The sequence below is a fragment of the Octopus sinensis genome, linkage group LG5, assembly GCF_006345805.1.
Source record: "Octopus sinensis linkage group LG5, ASM634580v1, whole genome shotgun sequence".
Lineage (NCBI taxonomy): Eukaryota > Metazoa > Mollusca > Cephalopoda > Octopoda > Octopodidae > Octopus > Octopus sinensis.
The window spans coordinates 53,751,291-53,776,290 of record NC_043001.1 but is presented as its reverse complement, the minus strand read 5'-3'; the positions used below and the strand labels follow the sequence as shown (position 1 = coordinate 53,776,290).

General features: G+C 34.7%; 1 protein-coding gene across 5 annotated transcripts in view; it reads right to left on the bottom strand.

The window, feature by feature from the left end:
• LOC115212036 (sex peptide receptor-like) overlaps nucleotides 1–25,000 on the bottom strand; it is a 767,681-nt gene that overhangs the window by 357,306 nt on the left and 385,375 nt on the right. The gene's annotated exons all lie outside the window — the stretch shown is intronic.

The following is a 25,000-nucleotide window of genomic DNA, read 5'->3' as shown; positions in this document are numbered from 1 at the left end:
ATATCCAGAGAAATGCATCGCATGTCTGTGACAGTTAGTTTTAAAAAGCCATGTCTGTTTGTTTCGAATTTTCAAAAACTTAACACACCTTTTCCACTTTAGTATAGAACAGTGCTTGCGAGCGATTATGTAAGCAATTGTTTAATAGGCTTTATGTTGTGTACTTTCTCGAGATCAAAGTTACGTTCGGTTCGCCGCTTGTTATATATATATATACTTATGACTTTTTTTTCATTTTGGCCATAAAACTATCATGTTGGGTCCATAATTTTTTTTTATTCTTTCAGAGCTGTTTACATGTGCCTTTTCTTACAATAATAATATTGTATTTGATTTTGCATTACGTGACGTTTTATGCTTAAAATTTTTGAAGTCTTTGACTTAATCGCATAAATAATGGCTTGCTCAAGGAAGCTTGCCTCACAAATTTTACTCCTTTATGGTGGCATGTATTGTAGAATTCTTAACTCATGGATTGTGTGCCACCCTGTTTGATTCGCTTATAGATTGCCTGCTTGAAATATTTTCCTAATGCTTCTCACACACAATTTTCCTCTTTATCTTTGCAATATCGATACTGCTATTTAATTTGGAGCCGGAATTCGAATTTCTCTTTAGCTGAACGAGATATTGATCTATTTATGTTACTATACCCCTTAAAATCAAGGCATCTCTTATATTATCCATTTTCATCGTTTTTAGTAAAAAGTTAATGAGTCAGGTATTCTTTCTTGGAACATGCAAATACCGTTACTATAATTTTTATGATCAAACATTATGATAACTGCAATCTAATCCTGTGCACAATTGTAACTCAATCTGCCAAATTAAACCAACTTGATTTGAACTTGATTTTACATCCTGTGATAAAATAAGTAGTATCATATTTCAAAATTGTCACAAATTGACGTTTCAACATTTTATAACTTTTTTTTCCACCGGAATTTTCCCAATGCTCACTTTTATTTGCTCATAAAACAAATTCAAATCTTCATCATATCATACAGTATTGGTGAATAGACATTAATGAATACCAGGTAGCGATCATTTTATTGGGACATGGACATAGAAGAAAGTCTATCAATGAAGGGAGGTGTCAATTCAGTAAAATATGGGAATAATGTTGACTTAATTCCTAATCCTCCTCTTGACAGCCTACTCTGATTGCCATCATTTTGTACAGCAAAAGGTAGTGTCAACATATATCTCAGCATATTGGTTATTAATCACCATACATTATACATATACAGTAACAATGTTCATCCTCTAATTCGCAAGTTACATGGGAATTAAAGCAATTTCCTTTTCGGCAGATAATGTCATCCACCCGGGTTAATACATTCCAACAGTCAACCAGAAATTCTAACATAATCTCTATGGTATTCGATGGTTGAAAACTCTAACAATATTTTCTTTCCGAACCTGTCGGTTATGGTTTCATATAACCTTTTAACACATATTATTTTAACTGTAATAATTTGCATTAAATTGCATTCATATTTTGCATTAATTTAAAGCGTTGTAATACACAAAATAGTTGTATGATCCAAATCTTATTGATTGGAATGCTTGCTTGTGTGCCAAAGTAAACGGTTTGGTAGTAGTTGGTGTGTGAATTTATAAAAACACGAGCTATTAATTTTAGAAGAAACAGCAGAAACGGCAGGTTTTATTGAACATCTGTATATTAATTTATTTAATTACAAAGAATACGGACATACGAGGAGATCAAACTCTTAACAGTCTTATCCTTTATCGAAGCAGAAAAAAAGAAAGAAGAAAAGAAAACCAAAATGTCTTGTTTTCCCAATAAGAGCTCATGCAAATGTTTATGAAGTTTGTTTATGATAATTACAGAGGTAACTACGCATGTGAGTCTATAAAGACATTAGTGAAGAGTGTTCATTGCATGGTCACCTTCCATTTTTGAAGATCAAATTATCTCTTCAGATTACTGAACACTATAGGAAATAATTGATTATACTTAAGACAGCGCTCTAACTAGGAGGTTGTATTCAGTACAAAAAGCATATATTTGTATTTGGCTTGCAAACTTTTAAATCTGTGCAAAATTATACTTCCAAATATGCTTTCTTAGATTACTCAGTGGCTATTTGTACACCCCATATCAGATATATATGCAGTTTTTGTGTGTTTTAAATGGTTTATACACAGGAATCACGCTGCTATTGCATATATACAATTATCTTATCTATAATTATCTTATACACAATTATCTTATCTAAGGCGCTATTTGATGAGTGTTGTAACGATTTGTTCAAGCAAAAAATCACAGATGCCCATAGTATACAATGAAATAGTCATATTTTAGTTTTCATTCATTCATCTGTTGTCACTACGTTTTGTGCCCGCATCTGCTGAAGTTTGCTGGAGAAACTGCGTGATCAAATATTTTCCGATTACGAACACGATAAATGCTATTTAAAAACAATCTACCATAGACCATATGGTTATATTTACTTTCTTAATTATAAAAGATGTGGTTTAAAGCGTATTAGTCTGCTATGGTATGCATACATGATCGAGATCGTGTTTGCCCCTTGCTCGTTTATTTATATTTAAAAATACAGATACGTTTTGGACGCGTATATTGATGATCATATCAGGTTTAGATTGAGAGTTACAGATAGGAATTCCTACTAAACGACTTGTACACACACACACACACATACACACACACACTCAGACACGCACCACACACACACAGCCGCACACACACGCTCGCACACGCACACAGTCATATGCATATTTATTCAAATGATTAGGTCGCATATTTCTTGTATTTACAGAGTAGAAATGTACTTTAATTTTTAATTTGCTAAGAAACTTATAATGTGAAATCATAGAGGTAAGTCATATTCTGTCATAATCTGATTATTCTCTGATCTGGATATACATTTGGCAGAAGGCAAGAATATCATTTTACCACACAAGATGTTGAAAAATAATTAGATTCCATTATATAATAAAATATATCATGACACTTTCATATCATCTTCAATAACTTCATGTCACGAAGACAGAAATATAAAAATTATTCCCAATATTGTATTAATATTATTTATGGTTATTGTTGTAAAAACAGTCTTTAAACAATAGAATCTGAGTAAGAAAAAATATCACTTCTATATATTAAGACTTCTCCGTTGGTCTTCTCTGTTAATAATACAAACGTATATTTTTTCTTACAAAACGCTGTTTACCAATTATAATCATAATGTCGTATACACAACACTTCCAGGTATACATATACATACACTGCATATTATAAAAGTTACTCAATGCAACTTTATTGTGTCAAAAGTATTTAGCTATAGGAACTATATAGGTAATGGCATAATACTAATAGTATGCATGTGCAAGTATGTGTATGCGCATATATATGTGTATATATAAGTATGTGATGTGCATGTGTGTGCATATATATGTATACACACACACATTCTTTTATTATTTTACTTGCTTCAGTCATTTGACGGTGGCAATGCTAGAGTGCTACCATTTAGTCGAAGAAATTAACCCCTGTGAGCCTGGCGCTTATTCTATCAGTCTCCTCTGCTGAACAGCTAAATTACAAAGACGCAAACGCACCAACATCGGTTTGAAGCAATGGTGGTGGTTGGACAAGCACAGCCACAAAGACAAACACACACACACATACATACATACATACATACATACATACATACATACATACATACATACATACATACACAAATACATACATACATACATACTATATAGGACGGGCTTGGAGGTATTGGTGATGCTGGCAGGTGCGATTTTGTGGTTTGCTGCTTTGCCGAGAGAGATCCAGCGCACAATCATATACATACAAACGTACACATACATGCAAACGTGACAAAAAATGCGCAGACATGCGCTCAGGCTTAGGCACCTCTGGCTTTACCTGGACGGTGAGCAGGTGTGGTCTCTGCTAGTCCAGCTGTTATTTCCACAGTTCACATCGTTTACCAAACTGAACCGATGGATCAAGTGTAGACCGAGGTTGGGTGTGTGGCATGCAGATTGCCATCAGGCACTCGTGCTTCTCTCCCGATCAGGCAACGCCCGTGGCAGGGATACTACCTCATTCTTCTATAGAGGATTAGTAGAGTTCAAGTGTAACGACGTCCTGGGAGGTCCCTAGGCATCGATGAAGATCAACTGGCCAACCTGTTCCAAAGAACATTCGAGCCGGGGCCTATGGATAATTACCAAAAGTCCTTGGCCTGGCAATGTTACAGAAGAGCTTTACCGGTTCGAGATAAGCTCTTTATATATGGGTGTGCGCCTTAGCCGTTTTGTGAAAGATGTGAGCAGGACAGTGGAACTGTCCTGCACGCGATTGTGCAATGTCCCAAGGTGATTGAGCCCTGGGATTATGTCAAACATCTGCTGTCGCATTCGAGAAGAGTACAACTGTCGAGCGAATCTGTAATTAAGATCGTTCCACCGACCTCCCTGAATAGGGAGGAGCGAAACTGTTTTCTCTCGTTAGTTGCTGTTGCGAAAGAAGTAGTATGGAAGACGAGAGTGAAAGGAATTGCAACAGGCATATTCATCTCCAGTCTCGAGCTAATCAACTTTTTCGTTTTCCACATGAAACGGAAAAGAAGGCTGGAGAAGAAATGCCTATCGCAAAGTGTGTTTCGTAAACGATGGAAGTCTATAGCAAATATGTTGCGAGTGAAAGGACCTGGCTAAACGAGAATATAAAAAGGAGAAAGTAAGTTTTCGGTGTGAGTATGTGGTTTGTGGGGTTGACCTCTTCCTCCACTTCGTTTTTTGAACATCACTCATTCTCATTTAATTGTATATATTTTAATTGTTTGTTTATTCATACGTTTCGCCTCAATCGATACCCTGACCCCGATGTTTGTTTTGTCTGTCCTCGTATCGTCCCCTCTTTTTCTCAGCCTCATGGTTAATAAATTGACTGGAATTCTTTTAGTTGTCTTCAAAAGTGAAATTGACATCCAATATTTACTGTGTAAACATCTACTGTGTCTTTCTCTTTTACCTCATTTCTGTCCCTCTTCTCTCCTACTTTTGATTTAACAATGTATGTATGTATCTATGCATCTAGTTCTCTTGCGATATACGCCGTCACCACACACTGTCTCTTTCATTCTCTCCTTTCTCTCTCACTTTTTTTCCTTTTCCCACTCTCTCTCTCTTTCTCTCTTACTTCCTCTCTGTCCTCCTATCTCTCTCGCTTTGCCACTTTGCAGTGTGACACAAACCACACGTACGTACAAAAACAAAAACTTAGCGTATAAATATTATTGAATATTGGTCGGTTTGATCAGAAAAATGTAGCCTCTGATTAAAAATGGGTTCTAAAAATCACCACAAGGCTAAATGCTTGTTCATGAAGCAAGAACATGAAAACTTTTGCAGAATTTGTAGAACTTACCTGCACATATTGCATTAGTATTAGATATATGGGTGTTTTTATATGTACCTGTCTGTGTGTGTATGTGCATACATGTATAGATTAGTGTTTGTTATCTAGTAAATCTTCAATTGAAAGAGTTTGTCGTTTTAATGTTATTGAAATTCCATCTGCCGTTCCCACTCAATTGAAACAGAAATTATAATTTTATATTGTGTTGTTCGAGTAACAAAATTGCAGTGAATATTGATGTCGATGATATATATTGCGCATAAATGTTAGAGTGCAGTTATCTACAAGTGACTGGATATGCTATTTAGATATAATGCAAGCTGAAACATAATCATTTGATTTACGGTAAGTGATGTTGTAGAAGAAAGGTTTGTTTCCAGGTAAGAAGGAAATACATCTCTTAAAATATCTAGTAATGGAAAGTATTATACAAATCATTAAATGTATAAATTATTTCTATGAAATAAATTTTCATCACATAACGTATGTTACGCGAATAACGAATCGTTATCTATTGAGCAAATAGTTGAACATATAGATTATTTGTGAATAAAACTCTTTAAAGTATGCAGGGATATTTACTTAAGCAATGAATATAGATTTCACTGAATACATATGCTAATCCCTCACGTATATAGGTAAATAATATACTAGAACGTATAAATGGATATAAATATGTCAATATGTATGCATACTTTGCAGTCATACATATACATATGAATATTCCAACATGTTTCTACATATATAAACATATACGCATTCCTGTACAAAAATACATACATTTATGTATATATGAATCCCACATATATACATCCGGATAAATATATATATATATATATATATATATATATATATATATATATTATATATATATATATATATATAATATATATATATATATATATATATATATATATATATATATATATACATATATACATATATATATACATATATATATACATACATATATATATATATATATATACATATATATACACCTATATATAGGCAAAACATACATGCATAGGTATATATATTCATTATATATATATTATATATATATATATATATTTATAGTAATGTTTATATGCCAACAGAACGTCCTATAAGGATGATGTTACCGTTGTTATAGCTCAAGAAAAACATCTTTTCCAGCTGGCTATCGACACACAGTGTGTGCTCTTTTAGCATTCGCAAGGGAGATCATCGCTCCCACCTCTAGCCCTACACGATACTCACTGACCCGGGCTTCTAGGTGATTACCTGTCCTAAGTGAGAGATAATCACAGGCTAGTGGCAAAAGCTGTCTCCACTTGCAAATGCTATATATCTTTTAAGCGGTCCACAGCTGCTGATTTCTATAGAGAAAAACAACTTGTTTTAAATCTCACGCACAAGTTAGAGGCTGGGTGTGTGGTAAGAAGTCCGCTTCACTACTACATGATCCTGGTCAGTAACCCTTGATCAATGTTCTACGTAGACGTTATAACCAACGTAGACGTAGACATTTATATCCTCGGCCTGGCCAAAACCTTGTGAGTGTATCTGATAGATGACGATGAAAGGATATATATACAGATATATGTGTGTATGAGTGTGTGTGTTTGCGCGCGCGCGCGTGTGTTTGCGAGTGCATGTCTTTGTGTCTATCTTTCACAGTCACTTGACAATGTTTTGTTTACATATCCGTAACTTAGCTATTCGACAAAAGAATAAGAATCGGTCCTAAAAAGTAGGGGTCGATTCATTCGACTAAAATTTCTTCAAAGTGATGTCCTTGCATCGTCATAATCTAATGACTGAAACAAGTAAAATATGTATTATCACACACGCATATACTTGGCGAACAGCGAAATAGCTAAGTAGGCAGGTAATGATGTAAATAGATAGACACATAGAGTAACTGTGGTAAATATAGTGAAAAAGTGGATGTAGATTGCTTATAATGTCTACGTTGATTAAATTGCAGATATTGACAGAGTAACCTTTTTGCTATAGGAATAACTATAAGTATAACCGCCATCGCAATCAATCCATTTGAGCCATTAATGAATCCAATCCTTGAATACTCGAAACAGATGTGGAGATGCACTGTTGCATATACACACACAAAACGCGAACACACAGACATACAAGAACACACACACATACACAGACATACAAGAACACACACACACACGCAAATACACACACACAACTTTACCTCATTTGTCTTATCAAATCACTGTTACTGATCACTTGTTCTTCGATGAAATAAACAATAAGGAGTGGATTAAAGAGAGCGACAGATTCTAGCTGTGAGATATGGACCATTAACTAGACAAATTCCTCTATCACGTGATATGTTGCAAAACATGTGTGTGATCGCGTATTTTCATGATGAAGAAGAAACGTTTCCAGATTTTCCTTCAGTCTTTTCCTTCCATTAGGTTCTTTAACTGTTTCCAGTATCTTCATGCACCACTCCTGGTCTACAATTACGGCTAAGTGCCTGAAAGATCATGGAGAATAACGCTCTTCTGGTACCATGATTTCCTTTGCTGATCATTATTTTGTAAACTTCATATGCACTGGGAAAGAATTGTGTTGCCATTCAATGGCCTGAACTTTGTTTCTTGATCATAAAAGCAAGGCCGATTTTCCTCCTGTGTAAAGAAATCGAAAGAAACGTGTTTTCAGGGACTTCAAATGCTTCCAACAGTTCCAAGGAGGCATCCATCATTCCATCCAGAGACACCACCTGCACACATTTTCCGAAGTACCAAGACTTTCTTCATCTTCTGCGATGCATTATGACAACATGCTTGCCTTGAAGCAAGGTCAAAAAATATCTGTCTACACGAAAAAATTTCATCCACATGCGGGTGATTCGTGTTATATTATGGTTTCCTACTATATGGTTAACATTTAAGGCCGGTTCTTGTTTTTAAATTTCTTATAAATGGTATCATTTCTGTATTTAACCAGTTGACTTCTTTGTATATCTGACACCTTGCAAAAAACTCATTTGCCATGACATCATAGACGACATTTATAGCGTAATTTGCCTGCAATAATGGAAAACAATGTGAAGATTTACCTTACAGGGATAGTTGTTCAACGAAAAAGAGCAATGTAAAAAAACGCATATGGGTCACGTCCACAACCGTGAACATTCGGTCACCTTGTATATATGTATGCGTGCATGCATGTAAGTATGTATACATCTACACAAACACACACACACACGCATACATATATAGGTGTATAAATATATGTATATATATATATATATATATAGTTAATCCAAACATGAGAGCACAAACAGAAAACACAACAACGCGAGGACGTGGAACAAGTATAGAATTATTGGACGCTCAGGAAAGAAGGAGGGTGTAACGTTTCGAGCAGAGCTCTTCGTCAGAAACATAGGAAAAGGAAAGATCCAAAGAAGGGAAGACGGAGGAAAAATATCGCCAACGGTACACACGCGGTCACATTTTGAATGTGAATATATTTTTAATATATGTATATATATATATATACATATATATGTATGCCACACAGCCATTCCTACGCCTAGGAGTGTCTGTATGATAAGTAGCTTGTTTACCAACCTCATGGTTCTGGGATCAGTTTCACTGCGTGGCACTTTGGCCTCGGGCCGACTGAAGAACTTGTGAGTGGATTTGGTAGACGGAAACTGAAAGAAGCCTGTCGTATATATGTACATATATATATATAGTTTGATAGCTAGATAGGAATAGAGGTGTAGAGAGAGAGAGAGAGGGAGAGCGGGGGAGAGAGATGGGTGTATGTCTGTGTGTGTATACCCACACACACGCACACATGCAAACATACATATACATATATAGATTTGATAAATTTTAATATTTGGTTTAGAGAGAATTCTACTTTAGCTGTAATGGAGTGCACTGAGTCCTATATTTAATTAATTTTAATTAATCAAAACGTCCAGTTAGTCTTCGGCACTTTGATCAGAAATCGTCATTAGAAAATGAGACTTCACATCAATGTTAAATTTTAATTAAAATTTCTCAGGTTAATTCATCAAGTAGCGTACTGCTCACTTTACGGAGAGATATAGGAGTGCAGATAGATATATGCTATAGATATTGTCCATTTTTATAGCTTTAAGAAAACTTTTCATTTAGATAACGGTTTGCAAATGTTTATATTCGATAACTTTAACTTAATGCATATATATAGATATCTTCTGCCCGTTGTGAAGTAAGGTATGTTAACAAACAGGTGGATTACAAATTAAGTAATTAAGTGTACGTTATTAGGCTAGCTTTCCCATTCATTATATCTAAGTCCGATTTCATTTCAAGTAGGTCTCTAATGGAAAACGTTACCCATCAATTTTGTGTGGCAATCAAACGCACTAGACAAAAGAATGTGAGCTTGTTACGAACAGAATGGCGATACGATTCCAAATGATAGAAAGGATAGCTAAGTAACGGGCGGGGTTGTTAAACAGTGTTGCATGTTTCGTCAATCGCAACAAATATATTTACTATAGTAAGTCCAACAATAGCAAATTGCACATAGAAAAATTAGAACTGTCTCTCTCCAGTTATTATAGTTTACTTTTCAGAATGATATGTCCTTTCTGTGAGTTACTCACGAAAACCTTTGAACCGTAAGGCAATTTACTAATTAAATATTGCGGCTATAATATCCAAGTCTATCTATCTATCTATCTATCTATCTATCTATCTATCTATCTATCTATCTATCTATCTATCTATCTATCTATCTATCTATCTATCTATCTGTCTATATGTGTGTGTGTGTGGTGTGGAGGCGCGTGTCAGCATCATGATCGTAAGATTATGGTTTCGGTTCATGGACCGAGTGACGCGTTGTGTTCTTGAGTAAAATACTTCATTTCACGTTGGTCCAATCCACTATGGCGTATGTATTCCCGGCTGGGGAACACATACGCCATAGAAACCGGGACACCGGGCCCATGAGCCTGGCTAGGCTCATGGGCCTATATATATATATACATATGATGAATAGATCAACATTTATGTCGGTGATATATGTGGTAAAAGTACTTCAATAGTACTCAAAACTATCACACACAATTCGGTCTGTTATTGGGCGGCACACTTCATCTCACTTTGCGATCACTACGACACATAATGTGAGGTGCACCGTGCACATGTACAGGCAACGTCGATTTGAAGGAGGAAGTGAACTAATGTACTGCACAAAAATTTGATTACTATAGAGAAATCACTGGTGTGGAGACTTTTACTCGGAATACGAGAGGATATCTCCATCATCATAATTTTCATTATATCGGTAATAATAATAATAACAACAACAACAACAATAATAATAATAATAATAATAATAATAATAATAATAATAATAATAATAATAATAATAATAATAAACAAATAAATAGTTTTGACAAATAAATATAAGTCGATAAGTGTGTTTAAATGTTGAGAAGAGTACCGGCACAGTTTAGGCTACCTTTTGTTATCCGCAGTTGTGATACTCATCCATGGGATCTACTTCAGGCACTCCGCATTTAGCAACAAGCATATAACAATTCCGTTGCAGTGGCTGTGTGGTAATTAGCTTGATTACCAACCCCATAGTTCCGGGTTCAGTCCTACAGCGTGGCATTTTGGGCGAGTGTCTTCTACTATAGCCACGGGCCGACCAAAGTCTTGTGAGTGGATTTTGTAGATGGAAACTAAAAGAAGCCCGTCGTATATATATATATATATATATATATATCTTTGTGTGTGTGTATGTGTGTTTGTGTGTCCGTGTTTGTCCCCCACCATCGCTTCACAACTGATGCTGGTGTGTTTACGTCTCCGTATCTAGCGGTTCGGCAAAGGAGTCCGATAGAATAAGTACTAGGCTTACAAAGAACAATTCTGGGGTTGATTTTCTGGACTAAAGGCGGTGCTCCAGTATGGCTGCAGTCATATGACTGAAACAAGTAAAAGAATAAAAATTATATAACAACAATCCTGCCAACACTAAAATTCTCTAGTCAGACATCTTTATGAATGTACCAGAAGAGACCCAGACTGATGGGTCGAAAAATATGTAGTACCTAATAAAAATCAAATACGAAATACATTCCCCATTAATCAATACCCTTTCTCTCTCTATATATATGACATACAATTTTTAAATACGAGCAAATTTATATGTGCATCCGTGTGTTTGTGTGTGTGTGTATGTGTGTGTGAGTGTGTATATGTGAATGTATATACGCATGTATGTGTAGTGATGTCCTTTGTTCTATGGGACTGAACGCCCCTACCTCGCACCTCATCCAGCCATATAAGTTTGGACGATACCATAGTAAGAGTCAGCAAAAATCCGTCGTCAACATCTTTTCGATAGGTTTTATTATTCCAGTACATAATTCACAATACATACCCTAGTACATACCTCAGCAAACATACCCTAGTAATACCTCAACCTACATAACCCAGTACCTATCTTATTACTCCAGTATATATGCCACCTCAATAATAACAATCTTTTTCTTGTTTCTCTCTTTATCTTTCACCTTTCCCTCTACATATTAACTCTCCCTATTCACATTTGGGATCACACCTTATAGTAAAACGCTTCTTGGTTCTCCAAATTTACTTTCTCATTTTTATTTCTTGCTGTTCACCATCCTACTCAGTCGAGCTCAGGAATTGTGTACGGTAATGTAAACTTTATTAAGGTAACCGCACCTCTATGGTTGGTTACGCCGAGAAGATTTTATTGCGCAATACTTAGGTAATGAAGTACATCTTGTTAAGAAATATATATATATAGCATAGATTTTACCTATTCCCCTCACTCAAGTGGGAATTTCATTTGCATTTTAAGCACCATAAGTGAGTTGTATACAAACTATCAACTTATCGAATTTTTTTGTAACTTCGATATGGGAAAAAGCTTGTAATTCTAGATGCAAATAATTTTGATTGTATTTTATCTGGTTGCCTATCACTTCAAGCTAACAAGTTTCATAGAGTGGGATAACTGAGCCGTATATATATATATATATATATATATATATATATATAATATATATATATATATATATATATAGGCAGATAGATAGATGGATAGAGAGGGAGGGAGAGGGAGAGAGAGGTGAGATGAGAAGAAGAAGAAAACACATAGAGAGTTAATATAGGGTACAGCTGTCAACACAAGAGATGACGGGAAAAGGGAGTCGAATAAAATTGAACTTTCCAGTCAATCATTTTTCTCATATTGTAAACTGATAAAAGAAAAATGTTGAGAAATAAATTATAGATGTAATCGATCCACACTGTGCAGCACATTAGATTTAAAACTTTTAAAATAGCATATTAACTAAACGAATATGGCAACACAGGTATACACTCGCATAGAAAACATACGAAATGTAATTAAATATACGCTGATGCACACCTGTATCAATGTATATGCATATACGCATGTGTGTATGTATGCATATATATATATGCAAGTAAGTATATGTATACATACATATATACACAAACATACATATATATATATATATACATGCATATATATATATATACAGATAGATAGATATGTATATATGATGATATTTATAAATATATCTTTATTTCTCTATATATATTTCTCTCTCTATATATATATATGTATACTTTATACATATATGTAGATATACAGATACACACACACACACACACACACACACACACACACATATATATATATATATATATTTATAACGGGCATACAATACTACCATATCCATAATGTGAAGATATGTAGATTTATTCGAGAATCCTGACAGCGAGCATGCAGTTTCACAGGCGACTACTTGGATAAAATCTACATATTTTATTGTACTCTATACATTTTGAAATGAACGTGTTGATTAATCGTTGTCAAGCGCGAGATTGAGTATGTACATGCCTATATCTGCACATACACAAGGATACACTGTATATTATAGAGCATAGACAAAACTATATACAGTGACACAGAGACACACACACATATATATAATATATATATATATATATATATAATATATAATATATATCTATATATATATATATATAATATATATATATATATATATATAGATATATATATATATATATATATAATATATATAATATATATATATATATTATATATATATATATATATATATTATATATATATATATTTGCGATAATCGTACACAACTGTGACAATTTATCCGGATGCATGCTTGACTTCTTTGAGACTATGCCGAGGAGAAAGGACTTTATCAGGAACTAGGAATATAGCATTATGCCATGGTTTCTATGACCTTATTTCTCCACCCGGATGATTTTGTATTCAAATAATACACACCATTGGCTGAAATGTAAATCAAGAATCATATGGAAATAAATCATATTTTCATCATTTTATTCAAACATTTAAATAATCCAAAGTAATCATGGATAACTCCACAAAAACATCGAATGGATACGTTATATGTGTGTAATATATATATATATATATATATATATATATATATATAGTTGTGTGTCAGTTGGTCCTCACAGCATCTGGTAACAACCGATGTTTGTGTGTTTACGTCCCCGTAACTTAGCGGTTCGGCAAAAGACTCCCATAGAATAAGAACCAAGCATACAAAGAATAAGTCCTGGGATCGATTTGTTCGACTAGAAGGGCTACTCCAACACGGCTGCAGTCATGCTGTACTGCTTGACATACGAATTCATACATATATACATACATATATATGTGTATATGTAAATACATATATATGTTTATATATAATATATTTATATATATATATATATATATATATATATATATATATATATATATATATATATCTATTATATATTCTTCATCTTCCTTTTCGTCTCATTATTATTATTATTATTATTATTATTATTATAATTATTATTATTATTATTATTATTATTATTATTATTATTATTATTATTATTATTATTATTATATTATTATTATTATTATTCATCTCACAGCCTGGAACCGAACTTGGAATCTTGGGGTTTGTAGCCCGCGCCCTTAACCACTATTCCATATGCCCGGTAATGTTGATGTAAACAAGGCATTCGATACTGTTAATCGAAATGCCCTGTTGCTATTTCTAAGGACAATAGTTTGGTAGGAAAATTTGTAAACATGATCAGGGTTTTGTATGAAGATATGAATGCTAGACTTAGTTTTGCTGGTAGGCTTTCTGAATCATTCGCCGTTAAAAATGTAAAGCAAAAAGTTGATACACCCACCCTCTTTGCCCTATACTTTGCTCTTATGCTGTCACACGCTTTTCAAAACCCAGAGGAGGGTATTTACATAAAATATCGAACATCACGGAATGATTTTAATCTGCCCAGACCGCAATTCAAGACAAAGGTTGTTACTTCACTCATTACGGATCTCTTATACGTTGACGATTGCAATCTAGTCAGTCACTCTGAAACGGGCATGCATTTGACTCAGCTTGTGATGATTTTGGCTTGACCATCAACTTGAAAACAACAGTTGTAATGTATCAACCTTCATGTGGTGCTGTTTGAAATACCTCTAAAAGTTTCGTTAAGTGTAAGCTACTTGAGTTTGTTGACTCTTTCATCTACCTTGAAAGCTCTGTACTGAATGATAGAAATCTGGACACAAAAATATATCTGCAAATTCAAAGGCAGCACAAGGTTTTGGTGTTTAGGAGTCACGCGTTTGGTGCCAAAGACATATAAATAACAAAAAAAAATAAATTGGCTCTTAAGAAATCGCTTGTCTTACTATCCCTGTTGTTTTCTGAAACATAGACGCGTTATGAAAGATATTTCAAATTGTTAGAACGATTCCATCAAAAATGCCTTCACCGCATTTTAGACATTAAATGGCGCTTTTTACACCAAACACGGGTGTCTTTCTGTCTGCAGGTATCTCTTCAATTGAATCAATGATTCTGAAATAAAATATGCGATGGGTTGACAATATTGTTCGAATGGCGGATGAACGCACACCCAAACAGCTGTGTTATGGCGAGCTTGCAGAGGAGAAATGCAAGTAGTGTAAACCTAAAAATAGATTTAAGAACGACATAACGACTACCATGAAGTCACTTGGAATAGATCCAAAGGCCATAGAAACTTTTGCTTCGGATCGAGCTGGATGGCGAACAAAAGTGTGGAGTGAAAGCCTTTGAGGAATCTAGAATGACACATGTAAGACACAAGAGAGATTTAACGAAGCATGTTATGATCGAGAAGGTGATTCGCAGTAATCTTATTTTAGTGCACAGTTTGTGGCAGACCACGACTTTCTTTTACTGGGCTCAAATCTCATTTGCGGACCTAAGAAAAACGAACTTCCACCAACTATTCTGTATATATATCTGTGCACACCTTTGAATGCAGTGTATGCCATAAAGTCTGCAAATCTAAGGGAGGCCTCAAAAGACATTTTAAGATCCATAACGATCAGAACTTAAGTGCAGCTCTTGGTGGTTCAAAGCAGATATGTAATCTATGTTGGGTTTCTTTTCAGTACACTGTCTGGATTTTAAAAAAGCATATCAGACGTTTCTGATCTTCAAGGTGGCATGTGCATTTCTCGCCGTGTGAGTTTATTGTGAATGAGGTGATAGTAAATTAGTAATGCTACCTCTGTCGTATTTACGTTCCTACTTTACCTACTTTATGATAAATAATGAGAACATAGATTATAAAACATGAGGCTATATTATTTTTAAAAGCTATATTATAATTTGGGTACCATGATAATGGCATTTCAATATGTGAAAGTTTAAAGGAAACTCAATAGAGAAAAATATATAGAAAAATATATTAAAAAAAACGAAAACATATATAACAAAGACTATACACAATGTGACATTACGTGAGTTTTAAATTATTCACTTCACATTAACAGACAAGACTCGAATAGAGTAGATAAAACAGAATCAATGTTACACAGGACATTTACTTTTACATCGTGTAAATATCTTATTTTACCTAACTTTTGTGTTTAAAATTGAATTACACTAAATATTTTGTTACATACTAACTTGCATATTCTAAACCATTCACTAACGCGAGATGTTAGGATTAAAAAAAACTAAAAAGGATTTTTTTAAATACCTGATATTGTAAATATTGTTCGTATTATACGTAGACAATTTTTCTATGTTATAAAGAAATATATCTGCTATAAATGTTGTATATTGTTATCTGCTTATGTTTAGAAATTTCAGATGATGTTTTATATATGTATAAGATTTTAATTAAGTTACAGCTGTTTCTTTGATACAATTCACTGTGTCCACACGCAAAATATGGTACTCAGTAGAAGAGGAATGAGTTTAAAAACAGTGTTTAAAAACAGTATTTCTCCAAAATAGCGTACGTACGCAAAACCTACCAAGTGAAGCAGCAACAAAATCACGATCGGAAGAAGTTTCTGTATAGACATACGACATATTAGAATTCGTAAACACAATTTCAACTACATATCACTCGTTAATTTTGAAAATGATAGTCTATATTTCAGCATATGGTCCTCATTATACGTGAAATTGCACTAGTTGTGGTTACCCTAGCGTTAATTCTCGAATTATGACCAGCAATCAAAGAGTTAGAATTAATGGGGTCCTACTAATAGAAGCTTAATGCAGCAACTTTTGAGTAAGCAGTTATCTTCTAGCCATAAGATACTTGATATTTTTTTGGTTGTTTAAAAATACTTTTATTTTGTGATGAAGTGTTGTGTTTTCTCATCCTTTGATGTAAACTGTCAAATATATCCCGAGCATCTTGTAGATATACTTATACAAATTTTGTATGATATATGAATCAATAAGTTATATCACTATACATGACTAATCGAACACAATGTCCCTATACCTAATCTTCAATTGTTACATATTTTACTCGTACTACTTATTGAATGAATTTGCTGTTAGCTCTTTCCCTTGAGTTGGATATTTTAGTCATTTTAGTTCAGATATAATCGATAAATCGTATCAATAGTATTTGTAGTTCTTCCTCCCTGTCTCTTTACATTATGAGTTCAAATATTTCCGTGACCAACTCTGTGTTTCATTCCTCCAGTATCGTTAAAAGAATGACCACTTATGTGCATGTAGATAATGCCATCGAATAACACCTGTCTTCAAAATTGTTGCAGCTGTAAATAAATTAGAAAGAAATATTTTAATTATGTGTAATTCAGTTACTTCAAACTTGGAAATTTTGCGTTTGAGGGTACTTGAGTAATATGCGTTAATTATAAAAGAGTTTACTTTCTTTCATCATCGTTCCAGCAAAGCAGTACTTATCCGTAAGGGAGATTCAGCATGCAGATATGGCTTGTTTCACTTATTACTCCGGCGTCAAGTGATATTTTTACGATTATATAATTAAATTAATAGCGATTAGTTTAAACCAAAAAGTAGTGTGAACCGTCTGACATAGACTCGTATGTGAAATTTATAACTTGTGGATAAAAAGTCTTTGCTTACGTTGTAGCTATTCAATATTAAATTGCGAACATAAGTGAAATATTTTGTTTGTATGTAAATATGTGAGGAATGCAGTACAATTTCTGCCGGCTATTGGAAACATATTAATCTTTTCATTCCAATTAACTGAACAGAAATACTGAAATATCTATAGCCATAGAAACGAAAGCCCAAACAATATAGAAGTGAGAAATAATGCTGAACTACGAGCGTGGTCGTCAATGGACGAGACATGTGGTCATTAAATCTTGTCACACAACAATTGTTCATATATAACAACCATGAAGTGTGACTAAATAAACATGCTGATATAAAAAATAGTCAAAAATGTAAGAAACAAGAATGAATGACAAATCCCAGCTGGATTTGTGTTAAACACACACACACATGCGCGCACAAACGCATGCATAGACACATAAACACAGGCGCACACATATTTATTTGCGTAGAGTAGATCTCTTGTTACTGTGAGTTTCAGTTGTGTGTGGACAGAAACTCCAGACAAGTTATGAAGGTATTACGATCCTCTGCGCCCACCGAAGAAACTCTCAGTAGCAAAAGACTGGCTCAAACAAAATAAAATATATAATGAATCTCCACTACGTTATTTCCTCTCTCTTGCAACCAAGTTGTTCGACTTTTTCTCGCAAAACTTTCTGTTGGAAAGGGCGAATACCCAGAGCATGAAATCCTTAATTATCCAACATCGTCTTCGATGGGCCGGCCATGTCAATAGGATGAAACCGTTCTTCCTCAAATCCTCTTCAGCCTATCGGCTCCCGAGAAAAGAGGATAAGAAGCCCCCTTTCAACGCTATACAAATCAGTTACATACAACTCTGAAGCAGATAGGCTTCGATCCTTGGCTTTTGAGCCGACCGAAAGCAACTATCCTGACAACCGACAAAAATATAAGCAATAACGTCGGAGTGTTTGAAAGAGAAAATATTAAAAAAAAAAAAAAAGTTAGATAACGACCGTCACCTACATTCGCATCTGACTAACGCAATCGCATGTTTTACACGAAGATTTCCCTCATCAGCAACATTTGACAACGGCTTAATGGTTCAAAAATTGGTGCGGGAGTGGAAATCCTTTCCCGTATTCAAGAGAAGGTGGACCACACACACACACACACACACGCACAAACACATGCATATATATATATATATATATATATATATATATATATATATATTATATATATATATATATATATATATATATATATTATATATATATATATATACATATAGATAGATATATGCACAAGCACACACAAACACACATATACGTACGTGCGCAAACACACATGTTTATTATACTGAATGTTATATGTTGGTAAGCACATAGTCCGCTATTTGAAGAACTTCGCCAAATTGTGCAAAACTTTTTGTGTCGTCTTTCGTCTAGGATTATCAGAGGCATATCCCTTTGCAAAAAGGAACGTTCACATTACGTTCTTAAATTCATTGATAAGACGGAAATAAAAAGAAACTAGGGACATGCTTGCAAGATGGAATGCCATTGAATTTCAAAATCATGTAGGAGGGAATATTTTTCAAATCTTGCACATAATTTAGAAGCAAGATGGTTAAACATGAGTGGAGCATTTGCAAAAACATTTCAGCATCTCAAATGTGTTTCCTAGTACTTGATATGACTTAAAACTATATTTCATCATTCATCTTTATTTACTTCAGTTAATGGACTGCAGCCTGGCTAGGATACCGACTTGATGGTTTTTAGTCGAAGAAATCACCCATAACAATTATATTTCAAAGACTAGTACTTACTCTCTCGGTATCTGATGTCAAACCGCTAAATTACGGGAGTGCATGTCTGTCGTTGTTGTTGGGGGATATGCATAAAGACATCCCCCCATATACACGCATACACACATACACAACCATGCATATGCACACACACTCACACACATACACGCACACACACACACACACATACACACACACACACACACACACATATATATACATGAATTTACAAGTATAGTGGGGAGAAATTCTCGAAGCCTTCACTGGCAGATTCGACTGAGGAGAATCAGGCAACTTTGGCACTAAATTCAAAATTATGATACCAAATTAACCAGCATTACTGTTGCATTCTTGGCGGAGGTAGAACGCTATTCTTGTTCACTAAATGTTTTTCCTATCACACTTGTATTTATTTTGTGATGCTTCGGCTTACATACATACATACATACATACATACATATATATATATATATATATATATATATATATATATATATATATATATATATATATATATATTATATATATATATATGTATATATATATATGTGTGTGTGTGTGTGTGTAGTAGAAATATGTTACGAAAAGAAAATATAAAATACACGTGGAAATGTAAAGGTAAAATATGAAAAATCAACGAAAATGCATATTGCAAATAGAAAAAGGCTATTTATGACAGGTAACAACAAATGTATACATCTAGATTGACTGCGATAGTAATACGAGTCATAAAAGTCATTATTATGAGATGATTATAAGATGATAATAAAGTAAGAGAACAAAACGAACCAATTGTTTACGCAAACGTATTCATCGTTTGAACAACACCGGTTAATGTATATGTGTGTGTGTGTGTGTGCCCGCGATTGTTTGTGCGTGTTTGTGTGAGTGTGTGTGTCTGTGTGAGTAGATAGCGGGCTTTTGTCCTGTCTAACGAATCGACTAACATGACTTTGGTCATCTATAACAGAAGACAATTCGCCATCAGTGGAACTGAACACGGAGCTAAGCAACTGAGAATCAAGTTTCTTGCCAGGTAGCAGTATTGTACATACCGAGCAACCTCCTTACTTTTACATTTATAGAGCTTCTCTCAGTAGTTGAAGCCAGTTTGAATTTTGGAAGGCTTCAGATATCGGAATTTGATATAAAAGATTAATTGTTAAATAACAACACACTCGCACGTACACTCGCATACATATGCGCAATCCAACCTCATGCGAATATATTTATGTATCTATACATATTTATGTGTACGTATTGGCGTGTGTATGTATCTACTAATGCATTGCTTCCCATCACTAAACTCTGCATGCAATGTGTTGGGTTTGACTACAGTGTTAAATAAATTAAATCCCTTGTTTCTACAAATTCGGATCACTGTTATTTCCTCTAAAATTAGTTTGTGACATTGATCTATTCAGCTTGTTCCTTCAATATTTCACAATGATTAATACCTGTCCATTATTTTCAGAAAGAGTTCGAAAGTCATTTCGAACTGATTTAGGTGTATTTACACCATTTGTCTACAACGAGAAATATTCTCCGTGACTAAACAGAGGGAATGACTTCTTAACAAGTCCGAAAGTGCCACTGGTGCTTTAGAACTGGTACTAACATTGTATTTATACATATCAATGCTTTGCGCTTCTGCCTAGTAATTTATTTACGCTATTTGCGCTATTAGTCGACGTATGTTGACTGCAATAACATAAGAGAGATTGTCTCTCTTATTAACTCGTAGCGCCACCATCCGGGTTCCGTGACTGGAGAGGAGATAACCTCTCTGAAATGCTTTCATGTTACAGTCTGAATAGGTTCGAGAATTTTCTCCGTGACCAAACACAGTGAATCTCTTATTTACAAGTATGTGCGTGCTAAAGGCATATTCGAACTTGTAATAACGCTACATGCATACTTATCCCTGCTTAGCGCTCCCACCCAGTAATTTAAATTAGTTGTAATAAAAATCAAAAACGATTATTACAAGAGGCGAATATATATTCAAATTCAGCAATTGTGACGTTTTTCTGTCACCGAAGGTAGTGGGGCCATATCATCGTTCATTAGGAGACCTCACCTAAAAAAATCCCAACTATGTGAAGTGACCTAACTCTTTATGTTTACCCTAAGATCTAGGGCTTAAGGTATCTCTGAAGGTCTATCCTGGCCATTATGACATTAATATCTCATCGGAGGCTTTGCTAAATTGTATATGATTAGTAGAATCTTTTACTTGTTTCAGTCATTAGACTCAACTGTCCTCAGTAAACATATTACGCCTGCTACTTATTCTGTAGGTCTCTTTTGCCGAACCGTTTGGCTACAGGTACATAAACGCACCAAACCAGTTGTCAAATGGTAGTGAGGGACAAACACAAAGACACACACACACACACTCATACATACATAAAGACACATACATACATACATACATACATATATACATACATTCATTCATACATACATACCTTGGATCTAGGTTACAAACTGCTTCTTTCTCTAATGGCTAGAAACCGTGAAATAAACTGAATAATGACATACATAAATAAACACACAGACACACACACACAGAGTACAGTAATAATAATTTTATATTGTGGTATACATCTTGTAGCATGTTGTTAAAAGCCCGGTCACAATTTGTGGCTAACTGGTGGCAACAAAATTATGGAGGTGTATGCACTTAATTTACTGCAGGAGTTTATATAAAATACAAGTGAGAGAAAATGGGATTTACGATACACTTTATTCAAAAGCTTCGCAATCTGTTCCACCTATAATACACTCGTACCTTACCGGTGAAATGCTGTGCAATCAGTTGTTATGCTTCATAACTGTAGATGCGTGTCCAAAGTTTACTTTTTGTGCTTTCACTTGCCGTTTCGCTTACATCTATCACAATACATTTTGGTTTCTGTAGCCTACAATACGTCTACATAAGGAACTGTGACATAATGAAAGAAACCTTCTCATAAGAGCAATAGAATGAGATATAAAGGGATAAGGATTGATGAATATAGAATAAAAGACATGGTTAAATAAGGGTAAAATATACATGCGATCAGAATAGAAGAAAAAACCGAAAAAAAAAGAAACTGAATAATCCCATGTTTATATTGACCTTTACATTTCATCAAAACATACATTTACGTGTATTTGAACAAACACGTATACACACACACACACACATACACACACACACACACATACACACAGACTAACATACATATATACACATAGATATACATGTGTGTGTGTACATATATATATATATATAATATATTATATATACCTACGAACCTATTTACCACCCTACCTACATATTTATCTATCTATCTATCTATATGAATATATATTTATATATATACATATAATGATGATGATGATGATAATAATAATAATAATAATAATAATAATAATAAAATAATAATAATAATAATAATAATAATAATATAAAAGGCCTTCGACAGTATGCCGCATCCATGGATCTTGAAATCGCTGGACATCTTCAAAATTTCCCCTGTGATTTCAAGCTTCCTGAAGCACAATATGTCGTTGTGGAATACGAATCTCCAATTATACCACTCTAATGGAGTACTTGCCTCAGAAAATATAAACATCAACTGTGGAATTTTTCAAGGTGACTCACTTTCACCTTTAATATTCTGCATAGCCCTAATACCACTTACAAGTGAATTAAACGGAACAGGGTATGGGTATAAAATTGCCAATAAAAAAATAAGCCATCTATTTTATATGGATGACTTAAAACTTTATGGTAAAGAAAATAATGAACTTGAAGGCCTATTGCGCACCGTGAAAGCATTCAGCGACGACATCGGGATGGAGTTTGGACTTGAGAAGTGTGCCAAGGCCACTTTCCAGAAAGGGAAAGTGAAGACCACAAATTCAGTCGTGTTAGATGTTGACACAGTCATAAGAGAGCTTGAGCAAGAACAAACATACAAATATTTAGGGATAAATGAAGGCTCTGGTATTCAGCATGCAAGCATGAAAGAAAATCAGGAAGGAATGTTATAGGAGAGTTCGTGCAGTCCTGAAATCTGAACTAAATGCACGTAACAAGGTGTTAGCTATAAATTCCTTAGCAGTTCCAGTTGTTACTTATAGCTACAATGTGTTGAACTGGAATATGAGTGAAGTAAAGAATATAGATAGGGAAATACGCAAGCTGCTGAGTTGTAATAGGATGCACCACCCAAAGGCAGACGTAGGTCGCCTTTACCTTCCCAGAGCCCAAGGAGGTCAAGGCCTGATCCAATTTGAACTAGCTTACAAAACAACCACAATTGGACTGGCCAAATATCTCGAAATATCGAATGACTGGATGCTAAAGCTCGTGGAAAATCACGAGAGACAAAAGAAGCTTCATTCTATTATAAAGGAAAGCAAAAAATTTGCTATTGATCTCGTGCAGGATACCCAAACTGGACAACCCGAGGGAAGTACGGCAACTATTGTTGCAAAACAGGTGAAAATGATGGCAACGAAAAAAGCGCACGAGCAATTGGCTGATAGGTGGGAGGAGAAACCTCTGCACGGCAAATATGTGACCCGCAGCAAACAAGCTGATGTTGACCAGAAGCAAACCCATCAGTGGCTACGGAGCTCAGGGCTAAAAGCAGAGAGCGAAGGTTTCATCCTGGCTGCTCAAGATCAAAGCCTATTAACCCGGAACTACCAGGCCAATATGATGAAAAATGGAGCAGACCCAAAATGCCGATTCTGCAACGACATGATTGAAACAGTGGACCACCTAATCTCTGGATGTAAAGTCTTAGCACCAGTGGAGTATAAATTAAGACATGACAGAGTTGGCCAATATCTACACTGGCTAATAAGTCGGCATTACAATATCAAAACTGCCGACAAGTGGTATAATCACCACCCTGAGGCTGTAACTGAAGGAGAAAATGTAACCATTCTGTGGGACTTTCCAGTACATACAGACCGAACCATCAAGGCCAATAAACCAGATATTGTTGTGAAAGACCAAAACAATAAAGTTTGCTTATTGATCGACATGAGCATCCCCTGTGATCATAATATCTCAGCGAAAGAGTTTGACAAGCTCAGAAAATATAAAGACCTACTCATTGAAATTGAGAAAATGTGGCATCTCAAGGCGGTTACAATACCAGTGATCGTAGGAGCACTAGGAATGATCAAGAAGGGAACCGAAAATTATATGAGAATGATTCCTGGCTTACCATCCCTGCAAGAAGTGCAAAAGATTGTCTTAACT